This window comes from Bubalus kerabau, chromosome X, assembly GCF_029407905.1.
Source record: "Bubalus kerabau isolate K-KA32 ecotype Philippines breed swamp buffalo chromosome X, PCC_UOA_SB_1v2, whole genome shotgun sequence".
Classification (NCBI taxonomy): Eukaryota; Metazoa; Chordata; class Mammalia; order Artiodactyla; family Bovidae; genus Bubalus; species Bubalus kerabau.
In genome coordinates this window covers 47,590,516-47,600,403 of record NC_073647.1, presented here as the reverse complement: position 1 = coordinate 47,600,403, position 9,888 = coordinate 47,590,516, and the positions used below count along the sequence as shown (strand labels likewise).

General features: G+C 39.5%; 1 long non-coding RNA gene across 1 annotated transcript; it reads left to right on the top strand.

The window, feature by feature from the left end:
• Window positions 1–5,670: 5,670 nt before the first annotated feature.
• On the top strand, window positions 5,671–6,424 carry LOC129639055 (uncharacterized). Its single transcript, XR_008708144.1, has 2 exons — window positions 5,671–6,103; window positions 6,285–6,424. It is a non-coding gene; the product is annotated as an uncharacterized LOC129639055 (long non-coding RNA).
• The last annotated feature ends 3,464 nt before the right edge of the window (window positions 6,425–9,888 follow it).

Here is a 9,888-nt window from a genome sequence, read left to right as displayed (position 1 = left end):
ATGAAATTTTAAACACTCTGGAGGCAACAAATAGTAGAATAACAGAGGCAGAAGATAGCATTAGTGAATTAGAAGATAGAATGGTAGAAAAAAAACAATCAGTGAGGATAAAAGATAAACGAATTAAAAGAAATGAGGACAATCTCAGAGACCTCCAGGACAATAGTAAACACCACAGCATTCTAATCATAGGGGTCCCAGAAGAAGAAGACAAAAAGAAAGACCATGAGAAAATACTTGAAGAGATAATTGTTGAAAACTTCCCTAAAATGGGGAAGGAAATAATCACCCAAGTCCAAGAAACCCAGAGAGTCCCAAACAGGATAAACCCAAGGCGAAACACCCCAAGACACATATTAATCACATTAACAAAGGTAAAACACAAAGAACACTTATTAGAAGAAGCAAGGGAAAAACAACAAATAACACACAAGGGAATTCCCATAAGGATTACACATGATCTTTCAATAGAAACTCTTCAAGCCAGGAGGAAATGGCAAGACATACTTAAAGTGATGAAAGAAAATAACCTACAGCCCAGATTATTGTACCCAGCAAGGATCTCATTCAAATATGAAGGAGAAATCAAACGCTTTTCAGACAAGCAAAAGTTGAGAGAATTCAGCACCTCCAAACCAGCTCTCCAAAAAATACTAAAGGATATTCTCTAGACAGGAAACACAAAAACGGTGTATAAAATTGAACCCCAAAAATAAATTAAATGGCAACGGGATCATACTTATCAGTAATTACCTTAAAAGTAAATGGGGTGAATGCCCCAACCAAAAGACAAAGACCGGCTGAATGGATACAAAAACAAGATCCCTACATATGTTGACTACAAGAGACCCACCTCAAAACAGGGGACACATACAGACTGAAAGTGAAGGGCTGGAAAAAGATTTTCCATGCAAATAGGGACCAAAAGAAAGCAGGAGTAGCAATACTTATATCAGATAAATTAGATTTTAAGACAAAGGCTGTGAAAAGAGACAAAGATGGTAACTACGTAATGATCAAAGGCTCAATCCAAGAAGAAGATATAAGAATTTTAAATATATATGCACCCAACACGTGAGTGTCGCAATATGTAAGACAAATGCTAACAAGTATGAAAGGAGAAATTAACAATAACACAATAATAGTGGGAGACTTTAATACCCCACTCACACCTATGGATAGATCAACTAAACAGAAAATTAACAAAGAAACACAAACTTTAAACGGTACAATAGAACAGTGAGACCTAATTGATATCTATAGGACATTTCATCCCAAAACAATGAATTTCAACATTTTCTCAAGTGCACATGGAAGCTTCTCCAGGATAGATCACATCCTGGGCCATAAATCTAGCCTTGGTAAATTCAAAAAAATAGAAATCATTCTAAGCATCTTTTCTGACCACAAATGCAGTAAGATTAGATCTCAATTACAGGAGAAAAACTACTAAAAATTCCAACATATGGAGGCTGAACAACACGCTGCTGAATAACCAACACATCACAGAGGAAATCAAAAAAGAAATCAAAATTTGCATAGAAACTAATGAAAATGAAAACACAACAACCCAAAACCTATGGGACACTTTAAAAGCAGTCTTAAGGGGAAAGATCAGAGCAATACATGCATACCTCAAGAAACAAGAAAAAAGTCAAATAAATAATCTAACCCTACACCTAAAGCAACTAGAAAAGGAAGAAATGAAGAACCCCAGGGTTAGTAGAGGGAAAGAAATCTTAAAAATTAGGGCAGAAATAAATGCAGAAGAAGCAAAGGAGACCATAGCAAAAATCAACAAAGCCAAAAGCGGTTCTTTGAAAGGATAAATAAAATTGACACACCATTAGCCAGGCTCATCAAGAAACAAAGGGAGAAAAATCAAATCAATAAAATTAGAAATGAAAATGGAGAGATCACAACAGACAACACAGAATTACAAAGGATAATAAGAGACTACTATCAACAATTATATGCCAATAAAATGGACAACGAGGAAGAAATGGACAAATTCTTAGAAAAGTACAACTTTCCAAAACTCGACCAGGAAGAAATAGAAAATCTTAACAGACCCATCACAAGCACGGAATTTGAAACTGTAATCAAAACTCTTCCAACAAACAAAAGCCCAGGTCCAGACGGCTTCACAGCTGAATTCTACCAAAAATTTAGAGAAGAGCTAACACCTATCCTGCTCAAACTCTTCCAGAAAATTGCAGAGGAAGTAAAATTCCAAACTCATTCTATGAGGCCGCCAACACCCTAATACCAAAACCTGGCAAAGATCCCACAAAAGAAGAAAACTACAGGCCAATATCACTGATGAACATAGATGCAAAAATCCTTACCAAAATTCTAGCAATCAGAATCCAACAACACATTAAAAAGATCATACACCAGGACCAATTGGGCTTTACCGCAGGGATGCAAGGATTCTTCAATATCCGCAAATCAATCACTGTAATACACCACATTAACAAATTGAAAACTAAAAACCATATGATTATTTCAATAGATGCAGAGAAAGCCTTTGACAAAATTCAACATCCATTTATGATAAAAACTCTCCAGAAAGCAGGAATAGAAGGAACATACCTCAACATAATAAAAGCTATATATGACAAACCCACAGCAAACATTATCCTCAATGGTGAACAATTGAACGCATTTCCTCTAAAGTCAGGAACAAGACAAGGGTGCCCACTTTCACCATTACTATTCAACATAGTTTTGGAAGTTTTGGTCACAGCAATGAGAGCAGAAAAAGAAATAAAAGGAATCCAAATTGGAAAAGAAGTAAAACTCTCACTATTTGCAGATGACATGATCCTCTACATAGAAAACCCTAAAGACTCCACCAGCAAATTACTAGAAATAATCAATGATTATAGTGAAGTTGCAGGGTATAAAATCAACACACAGAAATCCCTTGCATTCCTATACACTAATAATGAGAAAACATAAAGAGAAAATAAAGAAACAATTCCATTCACCATTGCAACGGAAAGAATAAAATACTTAGGTATATATCCACCTAAAGAAACTAAAGACCTATATATAGAAAACTATAAAAGACTGGTGAAAGAAATCAAAGAGGATACTAATAGAAGGAGAAATATACCATGTTCATGGATTGGAAGAATCAATATAGTGAAAATGAGTATACTACCCAAAGCAATTTATAGATTCAATGCAATCCCCTTCAAGCTACCAACGGTATTCTTCACAGAGCTAGAACAAATAATTTCACAGTTTATATGGAAATACAAAAAACCTCGAACAACCAAAGCTATCTTGAGAAAGAAGAATGGAACTGGAGGAATCGACCTACCTGACTTCAGGCTCTATAACAAAGCCACAGTTATCAAGACAGTATGGTGCTGGCACAAAGACAGAAATATTGATCAATGGAACAAAACAGAAATCCCAGAGATAAATCCACGCACAGAGGGGCACCTTATCTTTGACAAAGGAGGTAAAAATATACAATAGATTAAAAACAATCTCTTTAACAAATGGTGCTGGGAAAACTGGTCAACCACTTGTAAAAGAATGAAACTAGAACAATTTCTAACACCATACACAAAAACAAACTCAAAATGGATTAAAGATCTGATCTAAGACCAGAAACTATAAAACTCCTAGAGGAGAACATAGGCAAAACACTCTCCGACATACATCGCAGCAGGATCCTCCATGACCCACCTCCCAGAATATTGGAAATAAAAGCAAAAATAAACAAATGGGACCTAATTAAACTTAAAAGCTTCTGCAAAACAAAGGAAACTATTAGCAAGGTGAAAAGGCAGCCTTCAGAATGGGAGAAAATGATAGTAAATGAAGCAACTGACAAACAACTAATCTCAACAATATACAAGCAACTCCTACAGCTCAACTCCAGAAAAATAAAGGACCCAATCAAAAACTGGGCCAAAGAACTAAATAGACATTTCTCCAAAGAAGACATACAGATGGCTAACAAACACATGAAAAGATGCTCAACATCACTCATTATCAGAGAAATGCAAATCAAAACCACTATGAGGTACCATACAGAATGGTCAGTCAGAATGGCTGTGATCCAAAAGTCTACAAGCAATAAATGCTGGAGAGGATGTGGAGAAAAGGGAACCCTTATACACTGTTGGTGGGAATGCAAACTAGTACAGCCACTACGGAGAACAGTGTGGAGATTCCTTAAAAAAACTGGAAATAGAATGGCCTTATGACCCAGCAATCCCACTGCTGGGCATACACACTGAGGAAACCAGAAGGGAAAGAGACATGTGTACCTCAATGTTCATCGCAGCACTGTTTATAATACCCAGGACATGGAAGCAACCTAGATGTCCATCAACAGATGAAAGGATAAGAAAGCTGTGGTACATATATGCAATGGAGTATTACTCAGCCATTAAAAAGAATACATTTGAATCAGTTCTAATGAGGTGGATGAACCTGAAGCCTATTATACAGAGTGAAGTAAGCCAGAAAGAAAAACACCAATACAGTATACTAACGAATACAAATGGAATTTACAAAGTTGGTAACAATAACCCTGTGTACGAGATAGCAAAAGAGACAATGATGTATAGATCAGTCTTAGGGACTGTGTGTGAGAGGGAGAGGTTGGGGAGATATGGGAGAATGGCACTGAAACATGTATAATATCATGTATGAAATGAGTTGCCAGTCCAGGTTCGATGCATGATACTGGATGCTTGGAGCTGGTGCACTGGGACGACTCAGAGGCAGGATATGGGGAGGGAGGAGGGAGGAGGGTTAAGGATGGGGACCACGGGTATACATGTGGCGGATTCATTTTGATGTTTGGCAAAACTTATACAATATTGTAAAGTTTAAAAATAAAATAAAATTAAAAATAAAAGTTTAAAGCACACTGGACCCAACATATCCTTATGGAACAGTGCACCATTAGCACAGCCATAAGCAGGAAGCCATTGCTTTGCCATATTACTCCACATCCTGTTACTAAGAAACAGGTCTTGCCCAGCAATTGGACAGTGCATCGCTCCGCCCTGCCAATAAGCAAGATACTATCAGTGAGATACCTATTGGTACTTCCTCTGCATGGCTGTTGATCAGCTCCACATTGGGCCCTAACTGATGATAACTGTCGATGAGTTATCTTCAGGTAGGGCCATTGGGGAAGTGATTCAGTTAAGAGACAGTGGTGCATTGGTCATCTGACTTTTGTCTTTGGGCACCTTACTTTTTTATTTTTATTTTAATCGGTAATGTATTTCTGGTAGATGGGGCAAGTTGAGGTTCCCTTCTCAATATGAGAGTTGAAGTGTCCCCAACAATATTAGTGGAGGAGGCATTTATGACTTTCTTGGCTCTGATGTGTAGTTTTATGGAGATGGTGTATAGACCTTGGGGCAACAGACTGAGGATTCACCAGGTCTTGGGGTCTCTAAAGCTCATTGGAGTAGCAAAAACATCCAACCTGTTTTTAATTACCTTTTTCCTTGTTAAGTGCTTGTTCTTAAGTTCCTTAAGACCCTCAAGAACCCCCACTAGGAAGAGGGTGGTCGAAAGTTGAAATGACTAGCCGACTCTGAGGAACAGATTTAGAGGGAAAAGTGTTTGGTAGAGGTTCATACAGGGATGGATGAGGCAGGAGTGTTGAAGGGGGACATATAAGTCAAAGAATAAAGGACACGGAAGGAAAGACTGATGGTCATGAGAAGAAACACCATGCCCCTAAATCACCACTCCCCAGAATCAGACACACAGAGGTTTCAGGGGTGAGAAAGTTGTATCCTGGCCTCCCTCAGCACCCAATAACCCATGTTGATGGGCACAGTGGTACATTATAATGTCTAAGTCCCCAAAGCCGCCATTGGCTGGGGGAGTGCCTAGCTGACCAATCAGATTGAAGGGTGTGGCTCCTCATTGTTCTGAGAAGGTATATATAGGGAGGTCAGAGGCAGAGATTCTGGGTTAGGCCATGCCATGCTATCATCATAAGGTAACCAGGAAGCCACGGCAGCCAAGAAGAGTTTCCATGTGGTATTCTACAAGGGTGAAAGGACGAAAGAAGGCCCTTTGTCCACAGAGATACAGAGGCATTGTGAAGGTAAGATGATTCCCTCTATGCTCCCCACTTTCTCCATTGACTTTGCTGCACAAGAACTCTACACTGCCCTTGCCTGCCACAAAAGCCCTCACCAGCTGACATCCCTTTTCATGAAATCTCCCTTCAAACTCAGATGTTATACCCTTTCATCAAATCTAATACCCTTCTCTTGTCTTTCAAGGCTCGGAATATGACCATGAGGGTCGGAAGACCTCTAAAAGAAACCCTGAGAAAGATAATCCGATCATATGCCACTCAGTCGAAGAAGGTGAAGAAAAGAAGAAAACCAAACAGTTTTTTCTGTTCCTCTGCAATAAGAAACTGAATCAAAGCCGAAAAGAGTACCAAAATATGAGGCAGAATCAAAAGAGAAGGTAAGCTCAGCCACCCCAGAGTGAGAGACCCTTGAGAAGTAAAAGCTGAGCAGCCAGTAACTAAATAGAAGGTCAGACATTTAGAATTGTGTCTCCAGAGGTCTGCTTTCTTAGAAATGGTCAACCCAGAAAAGACTGACTCTCACACTAACATAGGAAACTGATGGCTGCGATTAAAATACACATCAAATGGTAAAAAGATGATATTTGTGTGTGTGTGTGAATTTTCTAATGGGAAAGGAGGGAAGGAAGATAAGAGGTGGGCACCTGAGTTGGGAGGGATATGGGGTCCCAAGAGCTGAGGGAACAGACCCTCAGGTCCCCAGGTAGCCAGAGAGTAGAGGTCTCGACTGGGTCAGGAGTCTGCACTGAAGGTGAATAACCCTGCTTAACAATTGAACTCAGCTGCAAGGAGTAGTGGTGCGGTGTTCCTGCCATTGTTTGGGGTGTGGAGTGACATTAGGGTCTAGATTGCCAGAACCCAGAGGGGAAGAGGGCTTCACATGGGGATGGTGAATGTCATAGTTACCCTGAGTGCGGCAGGCAGAAATCACCTCCTGGTACATTAAGTCATAACGGGCTTTGTTGCATCATTCACCTATGCTATAAGCTAAAGGTGCTCAGGAGGCACAAAATGCTGATGAAACTAACCCACAATGAGCACTCCCAAAGATCAAAATAATGTTTGGAGGGAACAGACCAAATATCAATTAGGCCACTGTTATCCTAGGAAATTTGTGGAAGCAGTGTATTCCCAAGGGCAGGGCAGTGGACGTGGCCCAATCCTGGTGCCGATGACTAACAGGATCATGACATACAGATAATGTTTTTGGGGTGGGGGGCACCGTGCAGTTTTTGGGATCTTAGTTCCCTGACCAGGGATTGAACCGGTTCTGCTTCTAGAGAAAGCATGGAGTCCTAACCACTGGACAGCCAGAATAGTCAGGACAGAGACTTTTGATAAAAGTAGTAATATAAGACTGGGTAAAAGCTTGTCTTATATTTATCACTATCCCCTAGTATTTCTAAATAACTAACGTCGTAAAACATTCTTCCCCAATATACTCTTTTGATATTCCACATTCTACAAGTTTTCATGGTTTAAAAAGAAGAGTATTGAATATTTAATTTGGTGTTAACCTTAATTATGAAGTGTTTGAAGAGTTTCAAGGAGTAGTCAATCAAATATGGAGATATATAAGGCAGATACTCTACTAGAGGAATCCCATGTGTTTTCAGAAAACATTTAAGAAACAATTAAAACAGAGTTTCACCATCAGCATCAAAAGAGTTGAGTTCAGATTTTAAGTCAATGCTACGGTATCTTTTATCTGGATTGTAGCTCCCTAGTTAAATCTTTCTGGCACTTTAACTCCTGAGAGACATAGTTGATGATTCAAAGTCAGTCACTGAATGTGATTTAAAGTCATTAAGAGTGAAGGAGACCCAGGATTTGTTGTCGTTTCAAAGGAAGTGGGAGAACTATCAACTCTGCCTGCGAAAATCTTTCAGGTAAGCAGCTACCAGGATGATATGGACAGAGAGCCCTGATAGGTGGGTGCTGTGATTCCAGATCTGTATATATTATCACCATTTAACACTATCACACTTTAATGCCCTGTTTCAGGATTGACTGAAATACCTTCTGTTAGGGGAAGGTAACAGATTACTAGGCCTGAAGAGCTGAAAGTGAAAGTTGCTCTGTCATGTCCTATGGTTGGTGACCCCATGGACTATACAGTCCATGGAATTATCCAGGACAGAATACTGGAGTGGTTAGCCTTTCCTTACTCCAGGGGATCTTCCCAACCCAGGGATCAAGCTCAGGCATCCCACATTGAAGGCATATTCTTCACCAGCTGAGCCTCCAGGGAAGCCAAAGAATGCTAGAGTGGGTATCTTATCCTTTCTCCAGCAGAGCTTCCCTACCCAGGAATGGAACTGATGTCTACAGCTTTGCAGGCCGAATCTTTCCCAAGTGAGCTATCAGGAAATTCCTGAGGTGGACCAAAAGTGGATTTTAGAGGGCCTTGTTTCCCTAAAGTAGTGCTGGTATGTAGTTTAATATCCATGGATATACTGCCACCTTGCAGAAAGAATTGAGGATGCATAGAGTTTAAAAAGGATCCAAAGACTCTTAGGGTTAAAAGAGAAAAACATAAACACTAAGTCATGAGTTGAAAAAGGGTATATCCATTTAGGTCAACAACAATAGATCAATATTAGATGCCTATAGCTCTCCTGGAAAAGGACAGTATATTGTGATTCAAACATGAAAAGTCCTATTGCAAACGCTGTGTTGGATGAGGGTGGGTTTTGCTCATTAGCACTCACAAAGAGTAGTAGGAACTCTTTATACTTCCACTTATACCAGTTCGACATGAATAGATTCCAACTGACCCCTCTAGCTGTGGCCATAACAACCTCTATTAGTTGAAACATTGATTTCCCTAAGACCTTCTACTTAACTCTACGCCTGTGTCCATCCTATCTTCTGTGACTCAGAAACTAGCAACCATCTGAGGCCAGCCGAATGGTCACATCCCAAGGAAATGCTTTAATCATTCTCCTGTGTATTAAAATTTTCACGTTCTCTAAGCATTTGCAGTTCATTACACGCAGTTTGTAGGATAGATTTTTGAGTATGTATCTTATCAGAAATGCATGCCAGAGAGGTAAACAGAATAGAAATCAACAATGTGGTGATACAAAGTATTATCAGAAGCTTGATTATCTAAGACTGTAAGGGAAAAAATCACTCTTTTCTTCCAATTATGTCCAATAATTAGTTTGAAAATGTAGTAAAAACCATAAACTAGAGAGTGGATCAGAGGTCAAAGGAACTTAAATGAGAAGGTCATTTTATCAGTAGTCAAGAGGAGCTCTATGTCAAAGGAACTTAAACGAGAAGGTCATTTTATCAGTAGTCAAGAGGAGCTCTATGTCTTTGTATTAAGAAAACCCATTTGCATGTCACCAAATGCAAAGGCCAAAGCAGTGCCCATGGACTCATGATAAGTACACAATCCTGCTGGCCCAGAGGCTTCTATTGATTGACAGAGGTCAAGAGCAAGTCTATGTGCCTAGGTCAGAACTCATCTGCCCAGGATGACATTCACGTTTCAGCAGGAATCAAGTGGGAGTCCCTAAACTTTGCATGCTCCTGGCCAAGTCCCTCACTCCAGGGCCTTTCCGACAGCCTTGTCACTCATTACTGCCTTGAGATGATCATGATTAAGTTTCACCTCACCATCTCTTCATTTAATTGCCATTGGCATCCAGAAATCTGAATGCAAAAGATTGAAATAGGACCCTTATTTTATACCACATAAAAAATCTAAACTCAAAGTTGATTAAAGATGTAAATGCAAGTTCTGAAACTATAAATCAACTGGAAGGAAACATCCTGGA